Source organism: Thermobia domestica, chromosome 18 (assembly GCF_964235325.1).
Source record: "Thermobia domestica chromosome 18, izTheDome1.hap1.1, whole genome shotgun sequence".
NCBI classification, from domain to species: Eukaryota; Metazoa; Arthropoda; class Insecta; order Zygentoma; family Lepismatidae; genus Thermobia; species Thermobia domestica.
The window spans coordinates 180051821-180068418 of record NC_137471.1 but is presented as its reverse complement, the minus strand read 5'-3'; the positions used below and the strand labels follow the sequence as shown (position 1 = coordinate 180068418).

The window sequence follows — 16598 nt, the reverse complement described above, 5'->3', positions numbered from 1 at the left end:
ATTTAAAGTCAAGTCGACCACATCATTAAAATTATCTTGTGCAGAGTTTGTTTCCATAAACTGAAATGGTTTCACTCGGTGCCATATTCATCGCAACCAAAATGGAAGGACCATAGTCCAATTCCATGTTTCCAGTACGTAATGCAAAACATTCAAATTATAATAAAAACATGTTGAAAGTGGCTGTGGAGGATTGAAACTAAAAGCAAGGCCGATAAAAAATCATAAATAAGACAAAATATGCCCAAAATATAAAATGATTTAAAACATTAAAAAAATTGTCCATGGTACCGCAGATGAGCGCACTGAAATTAGTATCTGAACTCAGTTTGATGTGCTGTCTGCACGTTTGACTAGATGGTTTGCTATTCATGCTCATGAGATGTACTCCTGGGTGTAGACTCACTTCAGGAGCGATTAACCGTTACGTGAATAAATACAGCCAACGAGCATATGCTGGAGAAACTACAGAGCAAAAATCACGAATCAAGCTATAGTACCAAGTTACTAAAAAGCACGAATTGTATCTAACCTGCTTAAGGGTAGAGCGTAGCTGGAGGACAACAAGAAGCAGACGCGTTAGCGACGGTGAGTTTGTGCGTAAGCGAGTATGCTGGAAAGACATTCTGTTCCTCATGTTCCTAGATGTCTTACTTGATGTACAGCTTTATCCTTACTGATTATGACTTAACACATTGCATTGACGTAGGAATCCAATTCTTTATGGCTTCCTTTTAATGAGGTTAGGGTTAGTTAATATTAGTTACTTTAGGTAAAGTTAGAGTAAGCTGGGTTAGGTTAGTTTAATTCTGCTTTCATCCAAGCGTGAGATATAATACTTTTTGTTCTTTAATTTCAAATTTGATTTTACATGCATTTTTGTAGACGATTTCTTTAGCTCTAACTTCTGAACAGAAAGTGGAAACAGGATCAAAAATTTTGTCCAAAAAAAAAAAAAAATGCTCGTCGAGCTGAACGTCCGTTATTTTGAACTCAAAATGGGGCAACACACTGAAGTTTTGTTTGCCATACCCTCAGAGTAGGCATTTCAATCAAAGTATAATATCAATCATCCAGAAAGACATAAATTCTAGTTACGTTATTCCAGAGACTATATATATCTTAAGTAGTTCTATGTTTGCCATTTTATGAATACAAAATAAGAAAGTTAAACTGTTATAAGGAACGCCCCTCCCCAGTTAGAAGAGAAGTTTTCCAAATCGTTGAGAAGATGTCTACTTGTTTTTTAATGTGGAATTTATTTACCAAGATTCATTCCCCTAAAGATTCCTGAATTTTTAGCATAAATTTTGTACCTTTCTCTACTTAAGATACGCACTTTAACAAAGTGACACCAAAGAAAATACGAGTCAGGTACTAACAACCAGTGTGATTCAAAATTAATTTCAAGCACTTCAAAATGAAAATGACATCTTTGACTTCAACCCCCCGATTATGCTCTTTAGACTAAAGAAGACGATAATTAAGCCAAGAGAATGATGATGAAAGAATTAGTGGAATGAGAAAATAGGAGGAAACGGGAGCACCCCAAGTGATCATTACAACCTTATTTGGCCGGGGATGTAACCAGGGACCTCAAACACCAGAGGTAAGTGCTCTGCCATTGTGCCACTGTGCCCCCTTCAAGCAGTTCAGTTGCTGGATTTGTATAGCGGACGAACGAACTAGATGCATTCAGCTTTATAATTCATAGATTATTACCAAAAAAATATGTTTTTAATTCATTGCCTTTTTAATGTTTTTAATATTATTAAATCAGTAGGCTGGAAGTGTTTGAGGCGAGAAGTTAGTATTCAGTTTGTATCAGTAGCTACAACTCTCTAATCTAGTGTGTGAAACCCCTATACGAAGGCATTCAGTAACGAATTTATCGGAACACGATGAAATGCAATAGATGGTCATTAGGCTAAATCGCTCATGTTAAAAACGGTGCTGATATCATCACTGTAAAAGCTGTTATGTGGACAAAAAGTTTTTCTCTTTTGCAACTCCCAGCGGTCGCAATCGATTCCCCCGAGGAACTGTTGCCTGCGCATGCACACTATTTCAGTTTTTATAACCACCCCTCCTTCTTCTTCTCCTCTCCACCCCAATCCCGATCAGGTGCGTGAAGTTGGCAGGACCACTAAAAGCTCAAATTCTGAAACTCGGTGCAGAATTTGAGTAGAATTTGAGCTCTCAGAAAAACCAACTCCCAGAATTTGAGCTTTCAATTTAACGGTTCTAAGTCCATTTGAAAGGTGGTCCTGCCAACTTCACGCTGCAGGACCACCGAAAGCTCAAATTCTCAAACTCCGTCCAGATATTCAGTAGAATTTGAGCTTTCAAAAAAACCAACTCCCGGAATTTGAGCTTTCAATTTAAAGGGTCTAAGTCCACTAAAAATCTGCAATTTTGAACACATCGTACCACAACACCAACAGCTGAACTTCTGAAACTCGGTGCAGATATTGAGTAGAATTTGAGCTTTCAGAAAAACCAACTCCCAGAACTTGAGCTTTCAATTTTACGGTTCTAAGTCCATTTGAAAGGTGGTCCTGTCAACTTCACGCTGCAGGACCACCGAAAGCTCAAATTCTCAAACTCCGTCCAGATATTCAGTAGAATTTGAGCTTTCAAAAAAACCAACTCCCGGAATTTGAGCTTTTAATTTAAAGGGTCTAAGTCCACTTAAAATCTGCAATTTTGAACACATCGTACCAGGACACCAAAAGCTCAAATTCTGAAACTTCGTGCAGATATTGTGTACAATTTGAGCTCTCAGAAAAACCAACTCCCAGAATTTGAGCTTTCAATTTAACGGTTCTAAGTCCATTTGAAAGGTGGTCCTGCCAACTTCACGCTGCAGGACCACCGAAAGCTCAAATTCTCAAACTCCGTCCAGATATTCACTAGAATTTGAGCTTTCAAAAAAACCAACTCCCGGAATTTGAGCTTTCAATTTAAAGGGTCTAAGTCCACTAAAAATCTGCAATTTTGAACACATCGTACCAGCACACCAACAGCTCAACTTCTGAAACTCGGTGCAGATATTGAGTAGAATTTGAGCTTTCAGAAAAACCAACTCCCAGAATTTAAGCTTTCAATTTTACGGTTCTAAGTCCATTTGAAAGGTGGTCCTGCCAACTTCACGCTGCAGGACCACCGAAAGCTCAAATTCTCAAACTCCGTCCAGATATTCACTAGAATTTGAGCTTTCGAAAAAAACAACTCCCGGAATTTGAGCTTTTAATTTAAAGGGTCTAAGTCCACTTAAAAGCTGCAAATTTGAACACATCGTACCAGGACACCAACAGCTCAAATTCTGAAACTTCGTGCAGATATTGAGTAGAATTTGAGCTCTCAGAAAAACCAACTCCCAGAATTTGAGCTTTCAATTTAACGGTTCTAACTCCATGTGAAAGGTGGTCCTGCCAACTTCACGCTGCAGGACCACCGAAAAGCTCAAATTCTCAAACTCCTTCCAGATATTCAGTAGAATTTGAGCTTTCGAAAAAAGCAACTCCCTGATTTTGAGCTTTCAATTTAAAGGGTCTAAGTCCATTTGAAATGTGGTCCTGCCAACTTCACGCTGCAGGACCACCGAAAGCTCAAATTCTCAAAATCCGTCCAGATATTCACTAGAATTTGAGCTTTCTAAAAAAGCAACTCCCGGAATTTGAGCTTTCAATTTAAAGGCTCTAAGTCCACTTAAAATCTGCAATTTTGAACACATCGTACGAGGACACCAACAGCTCAAATTCTGAAACTCGGTGCAGATATTGAGTAGAATTTGAGCTTTCAGAAAAACTAACTCCCAAAATTTGAGCTTTCAATTTTACGGTTCTAAGTCCATTTGAAAGGTGGTCCTGTCAACTTCACGCTGCAGGACCACCGAAAGCTCAAATTCTCAAACTCCGTCCAGATATTCAGTAGAATTTGAGCTTTCAAAAAAACCAACTCCCGGAATTTGAGCTTTTAATTTAAAGGGTCTAAGTCCACTTAAAATCTGCAATTTTGAACACATCGTACCAGGACACCAAAAGCTCAAATTCTGAAACTTCGTGCAGATATTGTGTACAATTTGAGCTCTCAGAAAAACCAACTCCCAGAATTTGAGCTTTCAATTTAACGGTTCTAAGTCCATTTGAAAGGTGGTCCTGCCAACTTCACGCTGCAGGACCACCGAAAGCTCAAATTCTCAAACTCCGTCCAGATATTCACTAGAATTTGAGCTTTCAAAAAAACCAACTCCCGGAATTTGAGCTTTCAATTTAAAGGGTCTAAGTCCACTAAAAATCTGCAATTTTGAACACATCGTACCAGCACACCAACAGCTCAACTTCTGAAACTCGGTGCAGATATTGAGTAGAATTTGAGCTTTCAGAAAAACCAACTCCCAGAATTTAAGCTTTCAATTTTACGGTTCTAAGTCCATTTGAAAGGTGGTCCTGCCAACTTCACGCTGCAGGACCACCGAAAGCTCAAATTCTCAAACTCCGTCCAGATATTCACTAGAATTTGAGCTTTCGAAAAAACCAACTCCCGGAATTTGAGCTTTTAATTTAAAGGGTCTAAGTCCACTTAAAATCTGCAATTTTGAACACATCGTACCAGGACACCAAAAGCTCAAATTCTGAAACTACGTGCAGATATTGTGTACAATTTGAACTCTCAGAAAAACCAACTCCCGGAATTTGAGCTTTCAATTTAAAGGCTCTAAGTCCATTTGAAATGTGGTCCTGCCAACTTCACGCTGCAGGACCACCGAAAGCTCAAATTCTCAAACTCCGTCCAGATATTCACTAGAATTTGAGCTTTCGAAAAAACCAACTCCCGGAATTTGAGCTTTCAATTTAAGGGGTCTAAGTCCACTTAAAAGCTGCAAATTTGAACACATCGTACGAGGACACCAACAGCTCAAATTCTGAAACTCGGTGCAGATATTGAGTAGAATTTGAGCTTTCAGAAAAACCAACTCCCAGAATTTAAGCTTTCAATTTAACGGTTCTAACTCCATGTGAAAGGTGGTCCTGCCAACTTCACGCTGCAGGACCACCGAAAAGCTCAAATTCTCAAACTCCTTCCAGATATTCAGTAGAATTTGAGCTTTCGAAAAAAGCAACTCCCTGATTTTGAGCTTTCAATTTAAAGGGTCTAAGTCCATTTGAAATGTGGTCCTGCCAACTTCACGCTGCAGGACCACCGAAAGCTCCAATTCTCAAAATCCGTCCAGATATTCACTAGAATTTGAGCTTTCTAAAAAAGCAACTCCCAGAATTTGAGCTTTCAATTTAAAGGCTCTAAGTCCACTTAAAATCTGCAATTTTGAACACATCGTACGAGGACACCAACAGCTCAAATTCTGAAACTCGGTGCAGATATTGAGTAGAATTTGAGCTTTCAGAAAAACTAACTCCCAAAATTTGAGCTTTCAATTTTACGGTTCTAAGTCCATTTGAAAGGTGGTCCTGTCAACTTCACGCTGCAGGACCACCGAAAGCTCAAATTCTCAAACTCCGTCCAGATATTCAGTAGAATTTGAGCTTTCAAAAAAACCAACTCCCGGAATTTGAGCTTTTAATTTAAAGGGTCTAAGTCCACTTAAAATCTGCAATTTTGAACACATCGTACCAGGACACCAAAAGCTCAAATTCTGAAACTTCGTGCAGATATTGTGTACAATTTGAGCTCTCAGAAAAACCAACTCCCAGAATTTGAGCTTTCAATTTAACGGTTCTAAGTCCATTTGAAAGGTGGTCCTGCCAACTTCACGCTGCAGGACCACCGAAAGCTCAAATTCTCAAACTCCGTCCAGATATTCACTAGAATTTGAGCTTTCAAAAAAACCAACTCCCGGAATTTGAGCTTTCAATTTAAAGGGTCTAAGTCCACTAAAAATCTGCAATTTTGAACACATCGTAACAGCACACCAACAGCTCAACTTCTGAAACTCGGTGCAGATATTGAGTAGAATTTGAGCTTTCAGAAAAACCAACTCCCAGAATTTAAGCTTTCAATTTTACGGTTCTAAGTCCATTTGAAAGGTGGTCCTGCCAACTTCACGCTGCAGGACCACCGAAAGCTCAAATTCTCAAACTCCGTCCAGATATTCACTAGAATTTGAGCTTTCGAAAAAAACAACTCCCGGAATTTGAGCTTTTAATTTAAAGGGTCTAAGTCCACTTAAAATCTGCAATTTTGAACACATCGTACCAGGACACCAAAAGCTCAAATTCTGAAACTTGGTGCAGATATTGTGTACAATTTGAACTCTCAGAAAAACCAACTCCCGGAATTTGAGCTTTCAATTTAAAGGCTCTAAGTCCATTTGAAATGTGGTCCTGCCAACTTCACGCTGCAGGACCACCGAAAGCTCAAATTCTCAAACTCCGTCCAGATATTCACTAGAATTTGAGCTTTCGAAAAAACCAACTCCCGGAATTTGAGCTTTCAATTTAAGGGGTCTAAGTCCACTTAAAAGCTGCAAATTTGAACACATCGTACCAGGACACCAACAGCTCAAATTCTGAAACTTCGTGCAGATATTGAGTAGAATTTGAGCTCTCAGAAAAACCAACTCCCAGAATTTGAGCTTTCAATTTAACGGTTCTAACTCCATGTGAAAGGTGGTCCTGCCAACTTCACGCTGCAGGACCACCGAAAAGCTCAAATTCTCAAACTCCTTCCAGATATTCAGTAGAATTTGAGCTTTCGAAAAAAGCAACTCCCTGATTTTGAGCTTTCAATTTAAAGGGTCTAAGTCCATTTGAAATGTGGTCCTGCCAACTTCACGCTGCAGGACCACCGAAAGCTCAAATTCTCAAAATCCGTCCAGATATTCACTAGAATTTGAGCTTTCTAAAAAAGCAACTCCCTGATTTTGAGCTTTCAATTTAAAGGGTCTAAGTCCACTTAAAATCTGCAATTTTGAACACATCGTACGAGGACACCAACAGCTCAAATTCTGAAACTCGGTGCAGATATTGAGTAGAATTTGAGCTTTCAGAAAAACTAACTCCCAAAATTTGAGCTTTCAATTTAAAGGCTCTAAGTCCATTTGAAATGTGGTCCTGCCAACTTCACGCTGCAGGACCACCGAAAGTTCAAATTCTCAAATTCCGTCCAAATATTCACTAGAATTTGAGCTTTCGAGAAAACCAACTCCCTGATTTTGAGCTTTCAATTTAAAGGGTCTAAGACCACTTAAAATCTGCAATTTTGAACACATCGTACCAGGACACCAACAGCTCAAATTCTGAAACTTCGTGCAGATATTGAGTACAATTTGAGCTCTCAGAAAAACCAACTCCCAAAATTTGAGCTTACAATTTAAAGGCTCTAAGTCCATTTGAAATGTGGTCCTGCCAACTTCACGCTCCAGGACCACCAAAAGCTCAAATTCTCAAACTCCGTCCAAATATTCAGTAGAATTTGGGCTTTCGAAAAAACCAACTCCCGGATTTTGAGCTTTCAATTTAAAGGGTCTAAGTCCACTTAAAATATGCAATTTTGAACACATCGTACTAGGACACCAACAGATCAAATTCTGAAACTCAGTGCAGATATTGAGTAGAATTTGAGCACTCAGAAAAACCAACTCCCAGAATTTGAGCTTTCAATTTAACGGTTCTAAGTCCATTTGAAAGGAGGTCCTGCCAACTTCACGCTGCAGGACCACCGAAAGCTCAAATTCTCAAACTCCGACCAAATATTCAGTAGAATTTGAGCTTTCAATAAAACCAACTCCCAGAATTTGAGCTTTCAATTTAAAGGCTCTAAGTGCATTTGAAAGGTGGTCCTGCCAACTTGATGCTGAAGGACCGCCGAAAGCTCAAAGTCTCAAAATCCGTCCCGACATTCAGTCGAATCTGAGCTTTCAAAAAACCAACTCCCGGAATTTGATCTCTCAATTTAAAATATGCAAGTCTACTTAAAAGCTGCGCCGCTAACAGCTCAAATTCTGAAACTCGGTGCAGAATTTGAGTAGAATTTTAGCTCTCAGAAAAACGAACTCCCACAATTTGAGCTTTCAATCTAAAGGCTCTAAGTCCATTTGAAAAGTGGTCCTGCCAACTTGATGCTGAAGGACCGCCGAAAGCTCAAAGTCTCAAAATCCGTCCCCACATTCAGTCGAATCTGAGCTTTCAAAAAACTAACTCCCGGAATTTGATCTCTCAATTTAAAATATGCAAGTCTACTTAAAAGCTGCGCCGCTAACAGCTCAAATTTTGAAACTCGGTGCAGAATTTGAGTAGAATTTTAGCTCTTAGAAGAACCAACTCCCAGAATTGGATCTTTCAATTTAAAGGCTCTTAGTCCATTTGAAAGGTGGTCCTGCCAACTTCACGCTGCAGGACCACCGAAAGCTCAAATTCCTAAAATCCGTCCACATATTCAGTAGAATATAAGCTTTCAAAAAAACCAACTCCCGGAATTTCAGCTCTCAATGTTAAAGATCTAAGCCCACTTAAAAGCTGAACAACTAACAGCTCACATTCTGAAACTTTGTTAAGTAGAATTTGAGATTTCAAAGAAACCAACTCCAGGAATTGGACGGAGGTTGAGAATTTGAGATTTCGGTGGTCCTGCGGGGTTAAGTTGGCAGGACCACCTTTCACATGGAATTAGAACCTTTAAATTGAAAGCTCAAATTCTGAGAGTTGGTTTCTCTGAGAGCTCAAATTCTACTCAATATCTGCACGAAGATTCAGAATTTGAGCTTTTGGTGTCCTGGTACGATGTGTTCAAAATTGCAGCTTTAAAGTGGACTTAGACCCTTTAAATTGAAAGCTCAAATACCGGGAGTTAGTTTTTTCGAAAGCTCAAATTCTACTGAATATCTGGACGGAGATTGAGGATTTGAGCTTTCGGTGGTCCTGCAGCGTGAAGCTGGCAGGACCACCTTTCAAATGCACTTCGAACCGTTAAATTGAAAGCTCAAATTCTGGGAGTTGGTTTTTCTGAGAGTTCAAATTCTACTCAATATCTGCACCGAGTTTCAGAATTTGAGCTGTTGGTGTCCTAGTACGTGTTCAAATTTGCTGCTTTTAAGTGGACTTAGACCCTTTAAATTGAAAGCTCAAATTCCGGGAGTTGTTTTTTTCGAAAGCTCAAATTCTACTGACTATCTGGACGGAGTTTGAGATTTTGAGCTATCGGTGGTCCTGCAGCGTGAAGTTGGCAGGACCACCTTTCAAATGGACTTCGAACCGTTAAATTGAAAGCTCAAATTCTGGGAGTTGGTTTTTCTGAGAGCTCAAATTCTACTCAATATCTGCACCGATTTTCAGAATTTGAGCTGTTGGTGTCCTAGTATGTGTTCAAATTTGCTGCTTTAAAGTGGACTTAGACCCTTTAAATTTAAAGCTCAAATTCCGGGAGTTGGTTTTTTCGAAAGCTGAAATTCTAGTGAATATCTAGACGGAGTTTGGGAATTTGAGCTTTCGGTGGTCCTGCGGCGTGAAGTTGCCAGGACCACCTTTCACATGCACTTAGACCCTTTAAATTGAAAGCTGAAATCCCGGGATTTGTTTTTTGAAAGCTCAAACTCTACTAAATATCTGGACGGAGTTTGAGAATTTGAGCTTTCGGTGGTCCTGCAGCGCGAAGTTGGCAGGACCACCTTTCAAATGGACTTCAAGCCTTTAAATTAAAAGCTCAAATTCTGGGAGTTGGTTTGTCTGAGAGCTCAAATTCTACTCAATATCTGCACGAAGTTTCAGAATTTGAGCTGTTGGTGTCCTGGTAGGATTTGTTCAAAATTGCAGATTTTAAGTGGACTTAGATCCTTTAAATTGAAAGCTCAAATTCGTGGAGTTTTTTTTGAAAGCTCAAATTCTACTGAATATTTGGACGGAGTTTGAGAATTTGAACTTTTGGTGGTCCTGCAGCGTGAAGTTGGCAGGACCGCCTTTCACATGGACTTAGAGCCTTTAAATTCAAAGCTCAAATTCTGGGAGTTGGTTTCTCTGAAAGCTCAAATTTTACTCAATATCTGCACCGAGTTTCAGAATTTGAGCTGTTGGTGTCCTAGTACGTGTTCAAGTTTGCAGCTTTTAAGTGGACTTAGACCCTTTAAATTTAAAGCTCAAATTCCGGGAGTTGTTTTTTTTTCGAAAGCTCAAATTCTAGTGAATATCTGGACGGAGTTTGAGAATTTGAGCTTTCGGTGGTCCTGCGGCGTGAAGTTGGCAGGACCACCTTTCACATGCACTTAGACCCTTTAAATTGAAAGCTCAAATTCCGGGATTTGTTTTTTTGAAAGCTCAAATTCTACTAAATATCTTGACGGAGTTTGAGAATTTGAGCTTTCGGTTGTCCTGCAGCGTGAAGTTGGCAGGACCACCTTTCAAATGGACTTCAAGCCTTTAAATTCAAAGCTCAAATTCTGGGAGTTTGTTTTTCTGAGAGCTCAAATTCTACTCAATATTTGCACGAAGTTTCAGAATTTGAGCTATTGGTGTCCTGGTACGATTGTGTTCAAAATTGCAGATTTTAAGTGGACTTAGACCCTTTAAATTGAAAGCTCAAATTCCGGGAGTTGGTTTTCTTGAAAGCTCAAATTCTACTGAATATCTGGACGGAGTTTGAGATTTTGAGCTATCGGTGGTCCTGCAGCGTGAAGTTGGCAGGACCACATTTCAAATGGACTTAGAACCGTAAAATTGAAAGCTCAAATTCTGGGAGTTGGTTTTTCTGAGAGCTCAAATTCTACTCAATATCTGCACCGAGTTTCAGAATTTCAGCTGTTGGTGTCCTAGTGCGATGTGTTCAAAATTGCAGATTTTAAGTGGACTTAGACCCTTTAAATTGAAAGCTCAAATTCCGGGAGTTGGTTTTTTCGAAAGCTCAAATTCTAGTGAATATCTGGACGGAGTTTGAGAATTTGAGCTTTCGGTGGTCCTGCGGCGTGAAGTTGGCAGGACCATCTTTCACATGGACTTAGAGCCTTTAAATTGAAAGCTCAAATTCTGGGAGTTGGTTTTTCTGAGAGCTCAAATTCTTCTCAATATCTTCACGAAGTTTCAGAATTTGAGCTGTTGGTTTCCTGGTACGATGTGTTCAAAATTGCAGATTTTAAGTGGACTTAGACCCTTTAAATTGAAAGCTCAAATTCCGGGAGTTGGTTTTTTTGAAAGCTCAAATTCTACTGAATATCTGGACGGAGTTTGAGAATTTGAGCTTTCGGTGGTCCTGCAGCGTGAAGTTGGCAGGACCACCTTTCAAACGGACTTAGAGCCTTTAAATTGAAAGCTCAAATTCTGGGAGTTGGTTTTTCTGAGAGCTCAAATTCTACTCAATATCTGCACCGATTTTCAGAATTTGAGCTGTTGGTGTCCTAGTATGTGTTCAAATTTGCTGCTTTAAAGTGGACTTAGACCCTTTAAATTTAAAGCTCAAATTCCGGGAGTTGGTTTTTTCGAAAGCTGAAATTCTAGTGAATATCTAGACGGAGTTTGGGAATTTGAGCTTTCGGTGGTCCTGCGGCGTGAAGTTGCCAGGACCACCTTTCACATGCACTTAGACCCTTTAAATTGAAAGCTGAAATCCCGGGATTTGTTTTTTGAAAGCTCAAACTCTACTAAATATCTGGACGGAGTTTGAGAATTTGAGCTTTCGGTGGTCCTGCAGCGCGAAGTTGGCAGGACCACCTTTCAAATGGACTTCAAGCCTTTAAATTAAAAGCTCAAATTCTGGGAGTTGGTTTGTCTGAGAGCTCAAATTCTACTCAATATCTGCACGAAGTTTCAGAATTTGAGCTGTTGGTGTCCTGGTAGGATTTGTTCAAAATTGCAGATTTTAAGTGGACTTAGATCCTTTAAATTGAAAGCTCAAATTCGTGGAGTTTTTTTTGAAAGCTCAAATTCTACTGAATATTTGGACGGAGTTTGAGAATTTGAGCTTTTGGTGGTCCTGCAGCGTGAAGTTGGCAGGACCGCCTTTCACATGGACTTAGAGCCTTTAAATTCAAAGCTCAAATTCTGAGAGTTGGTTTCTCTGAAAGCTCAAATTTTACTCAATATCTGCACCGAGTTTCAGAATTTGAGCTGTTGGTGTCCTAGTACGTGTTCAAGTTTGCAGCTTTTAAGTGGACTTAGACCCTTTAAATTTAAAGCTCAAATTCCGGGAGTTGTTTTTTTTTCGAAAGCTCAAATTCTAGTGAATATCTGGACGGAGTTTGAGAATTTGAGCTTTCGGTGGTCCTGCGGCGTGAAGTTGGCAGGACCACCTTTCACATGCACTTAGACCCTTTAAATTGAAAGCTCAAATTCCGGGATTTGTTTTTTTGAAAGCTCAAATTCTACTAAATATCTTGACGGAGTTTGAGAATTTGAGCTTTCGGTTGTCCTGCAGCGTGAAGTTGGCAGGACCACCTTTCAAATGGACTTCAAGCCTTTAAATTGAAAGCTCAAATTCTGGGAGTTTGTTTTTCTGAGAGCTCAAATTCTACTCAATATTTGCACGAAGTTTCAGAATTTGAGCTATTGGTGTCCTGGTACGATTGTGTTCAAAATTGCAGATTTTAAGTGGACTTAGACCCTTTAAATTGAAAGCTCAAATTCCGGGAGTTGGTTTTCTTGAAAGCTCAAATTCTACTGAATATCTGGACGGAGTTTGAGATTTTGAGCTATCGGTGGTCCTGCAGCGTGAAGTTGGCAGGACCACATTTCAAATGGACTTAGAACCGTAAAATTGAAAGCTCAAATTCTGGGAGTTGGTTTTTCTGAGAGCTCAAATTCTACTCAATATCTGCACCGAGTTTCAGAATTTCAGCTGTTGGTGTCCTAGTGCGATGTGTTCAAAATTGCAGATTTTAAGTGGACTTAGACCCTTTAAATTGAAAGCTCAAATTCCGGGAGTTGGTTTTTTCGAAAGCTCAAATTCTAGTGAATATCTGGACGGAGTTTGAGAATTTGAGCTTTCGGTGGTCCTGCGGCGTGAAGTTGGCAGGACCATCTTTCACATGGACTTAGAGCCTTTAAATTGAAAGCTCAAATTCTGGGAGTTGGTTTTTCTGAGAGCTCAAATTCTTCTCAATATCTTCACGAAGTTTCAGAATTTGAGCTGTTGGTTTCCTGGTACGATGTGTTCAAAATTGCAGATTTTAAGTGGACTTAGACCCTTTAAATTGAAAGCTCAAATTCCGGGAGTTGGTTTTTTTGAAAGCTCAAATTCTACTGAATATCTGGACGGAGTTTGAGAATTTGAGCTTTCGGTGGTCCTGCAGCGTGAAGTTGGCAGGACCACCTTTCAAACGGACTTAGAGCCTTTAAATTGAAAGCTCAAATTCTGGGAGTTGGTTTTTCTGAGAGCTCAAATTTTACTCAAATTCTGCACCGAGTTTCAGAATTTGAGCTTTTAGTGGTCCTGCCCACTTCACGCACCTATCCCGATCTGGCAATAATGTGTGGTCTCTGTTGATTCAAAGCATTCCACTGAAATAGTTTTGTGCGGAAGAAATTGCTTATTTAGATAATTCTCCGTAGATTAAACCGCTACCACGGCACCTTCCCCTACAGTTGGCGCTTTACCCCGTAATTTCGTATTAATAAAATCATTTCTCGCATTCAGCACGAACGCATAAATTACTCAATTTTCCTAGTTAATGAAGTAATGGTATGTTTATTTTTATTTCACACACAACTGGAGACTGACTTCGGGTTTAACGTTTCTTTGAATGCTGACTCGTATAAGGCGTGAAACTAAATGTAACATAACATCCAAATCAGATTAATTTTCACAGTGACTCAGCTTTCCCCATGATCTAGAGTAGTGGTTCTCAACCGCTTTTTGATTGACGACACACTTTACTCAGGGGTGCCCACATGGGGGCGCTATGACGTATTCTGCGTCATTGAAATATTTGGATGAGTTAAAAATCTATATAAATATGTTTGAGGGGGTGTAAAAAGTTAATGGAAAAGTTTTTTTTTTCATGGAAGGACACCTACGGATAGACAATTGAGGAGGGGTGCCTCATGGACCTGAGGGGGGGTGGCCATCACTGCTTTACTGAGCGTCAAGAACGTCGCGACACATTTGTTTGATATTATTATTATTATTAGGCTATTATTATTATTATTATTGCTAATAATAATAATAATATCTACTATAATAGTGAACCCAGTTAGTTTGTATAATGACTGTATATAGCACTGAGCATTATTGCTTCCGCTAAAGGTGTTGAATGCTACAGTCTGAAAGGTGTTGAATGGTTTCGATTTTTAACCAATTATTATTGAATTCTGCATGATTTTTAAATTCTAAAGTTACGCAACACACCTTAGGGAACTGCATGACACACCAGTATGTCGCGACACATCGGTTGAGAACCACTGACCTAGTGGCTCTGATTGGGCTTTTGATGCACATGGTCTTGCGTTCGATGTCCGATGGGAGAGCAAAAACATTTAATTTTACAATCGTTCCCTTAACAGCATTGTATACTTTTAATAGCCTACTCAGATCTTCAAGGTTAAGTCTGCAGACTTGAAGAAGTTTGCATTTATATGGCTGCAGACTTAACCAAACCTACAGTAAACTTGCTACTTCCTCGATTTTAGACTTGATAATAATACATAATATAGGGCTCGCCTTATAATTCCTTTAAATTCATATACCTGTCAAGCATGACTTAAAATTTACACTTGGAAAAGCCATACACAAAGAGAATCTCTAAGGCTAAGTCTAACACGGAAGCATTCTTGCACAGCCTTCATTCTCACATCTGGTCTAAGCATACACAGTTTTATACTTCAAAGCTATCAAGACTCCGAGCATAACTTGAAATCTACACTTGACAAAGCCATACACAGAGAAGAATTCTATGGTTAAGTCTATCAAGGAAAATTAAGGGCAAACTTAGATGATAGTCTTAGGAAAATTACGGGAATGTAGATGTGCTTGCTTACTGGGTTCTTTTATGTCTATCCTTTGATGCCTACTCATTTACATAATAATTTTGCTTGTAACTTTCCTCGTGGGTAGATGGTTAGCATACGTGCCTTCGTTCGAAGAGACCCAGGTTTGGTTCTCGGTAAGAGCTGATGTGATTCGGATCTCACGTTAAACCTGTGTCGTTTAGCGTCGGTACTGAAAAAGGGCATTAAACTCTAAATCCTCCGACCAATGTTATCTCGTTCTCCCTCGCTCCCCAAACACACAATTCAGCTCCCTCCAAAAGCAAAAGCACATACCATTCCCCAACCATGCAAGACGGTTGATTTTAAGGGTATAAATCAGGGGCGTCATTTGGGGGGGCAGGGAGGGGCATTTTCCCCCCCTGAGTTTGAGATTTATATACATTTTATCAATAGAATAGTAGTAAGTGAATGAAAAACGCGAAATTTTACTTATACCAAGGGGTCTTGCCCCCCCCCCCCCAAGAAAAATCTGAAATGACGCTACTGGTATAAATTGCTTGGAAAGACATCACATATAGGCAGAAACAAAATAGGAAGCTTTTCTTTTGTTGTGATTAGAAGGAATCCACCTTCTAAGGAGGTGAATGTCATTCGTGGCAATGCTGAGTTGGTAACGTTAACTCTACCACGTAGGCCTAATAGAAACAAACTATAAACTTCTGTGTGCCTGTGGGTCTCTTTTCGTTTTAGTGGCAAACAAAAATGATCTCTGATTGCAGTAATTAGCCCCTGGGAAAAACATAGTCGTGACTCTGATGCTAAATTATGCAGCTTACAGATTGATGCGGCCTCATTTAGACGAAATGAAAAGGGTAGTTCAGCGCAGGCTCCAATCACAGTACATACGGTCTCTATTGTACCCGAGGATTATACCGCTTTCATTCTTTGGAGAATATATTATACCATTTTGCGATTTGCACTTCAGTCGTCCCAGGACTGTTAAACAGTGTCACGAACATAGATTTATTATTGCGCACAGTAACGTCAACTTAGATTTTGCCGGGTTGGAGAGCAAGCTTGTCCATCAACAATAACAGTTTCACATTTTTAATATTAAAACCAAAAAAAAAAAAAATGAATTTTCAAACTTAGAGGGCTAATTCCCGAAAGATGCCCCTGATTGAATGCTACATTGTGAATGCCATCGTTCAATGATATGCATTTTCATCTAAAATGGCTCCAGTGAAACTAACCGCAACACTGTTAAGCAGATTTAAAAATTGATGGCTTCACAAAATCCAACGCTACAATATACTGTGGCCATCCGCTTTCGTTTCACCTTACCAACTACTGTGGTACCTCGGGTTCGCATTGAGCACTAGTGAAAGCACACCATGATCAGGTATCTCATTAGCTTACAGTTTTAATTGTATTTGAATATACAGGTTTTGTTGCATTTATATTGTATTTTTCTGATATTTCAATATGCAGTTCTCATCACTTTCGTATCGTACCTCTTTCATTTAAATTGATTTTTAAACAACTCTGCGTCTCTTGAAAATGTTTAATAGACCTATAGTATTTTTTGTTGTTCTTAACAGTATGTATAAACATAAAAATAGGGTATCAGAACAAAATCTATATTATAAAATTGAAAGTGACTATGTTTGTGACTCTTAAACTCTTGAACCGCTAGACCTATCTCGATCAAATTTTCAACGTACATACGGT

The 16598-nt window shown here is 39.4% G+C and overlaps 1 protein-coding gene across 1 annotated transcript in view; it reads left to right on the top strand.

Moving 5' to 3' along the window:
- Positions 1-16598, top strand: part of LOC145676018 (dual specificity protein phosphatase 22-like) — a 431106-nt gene that overhangs the window by 361979 nt on the left and 52529 nt on the right. The gene's annotated exons all lie outside the window — the stretch shown is intronic.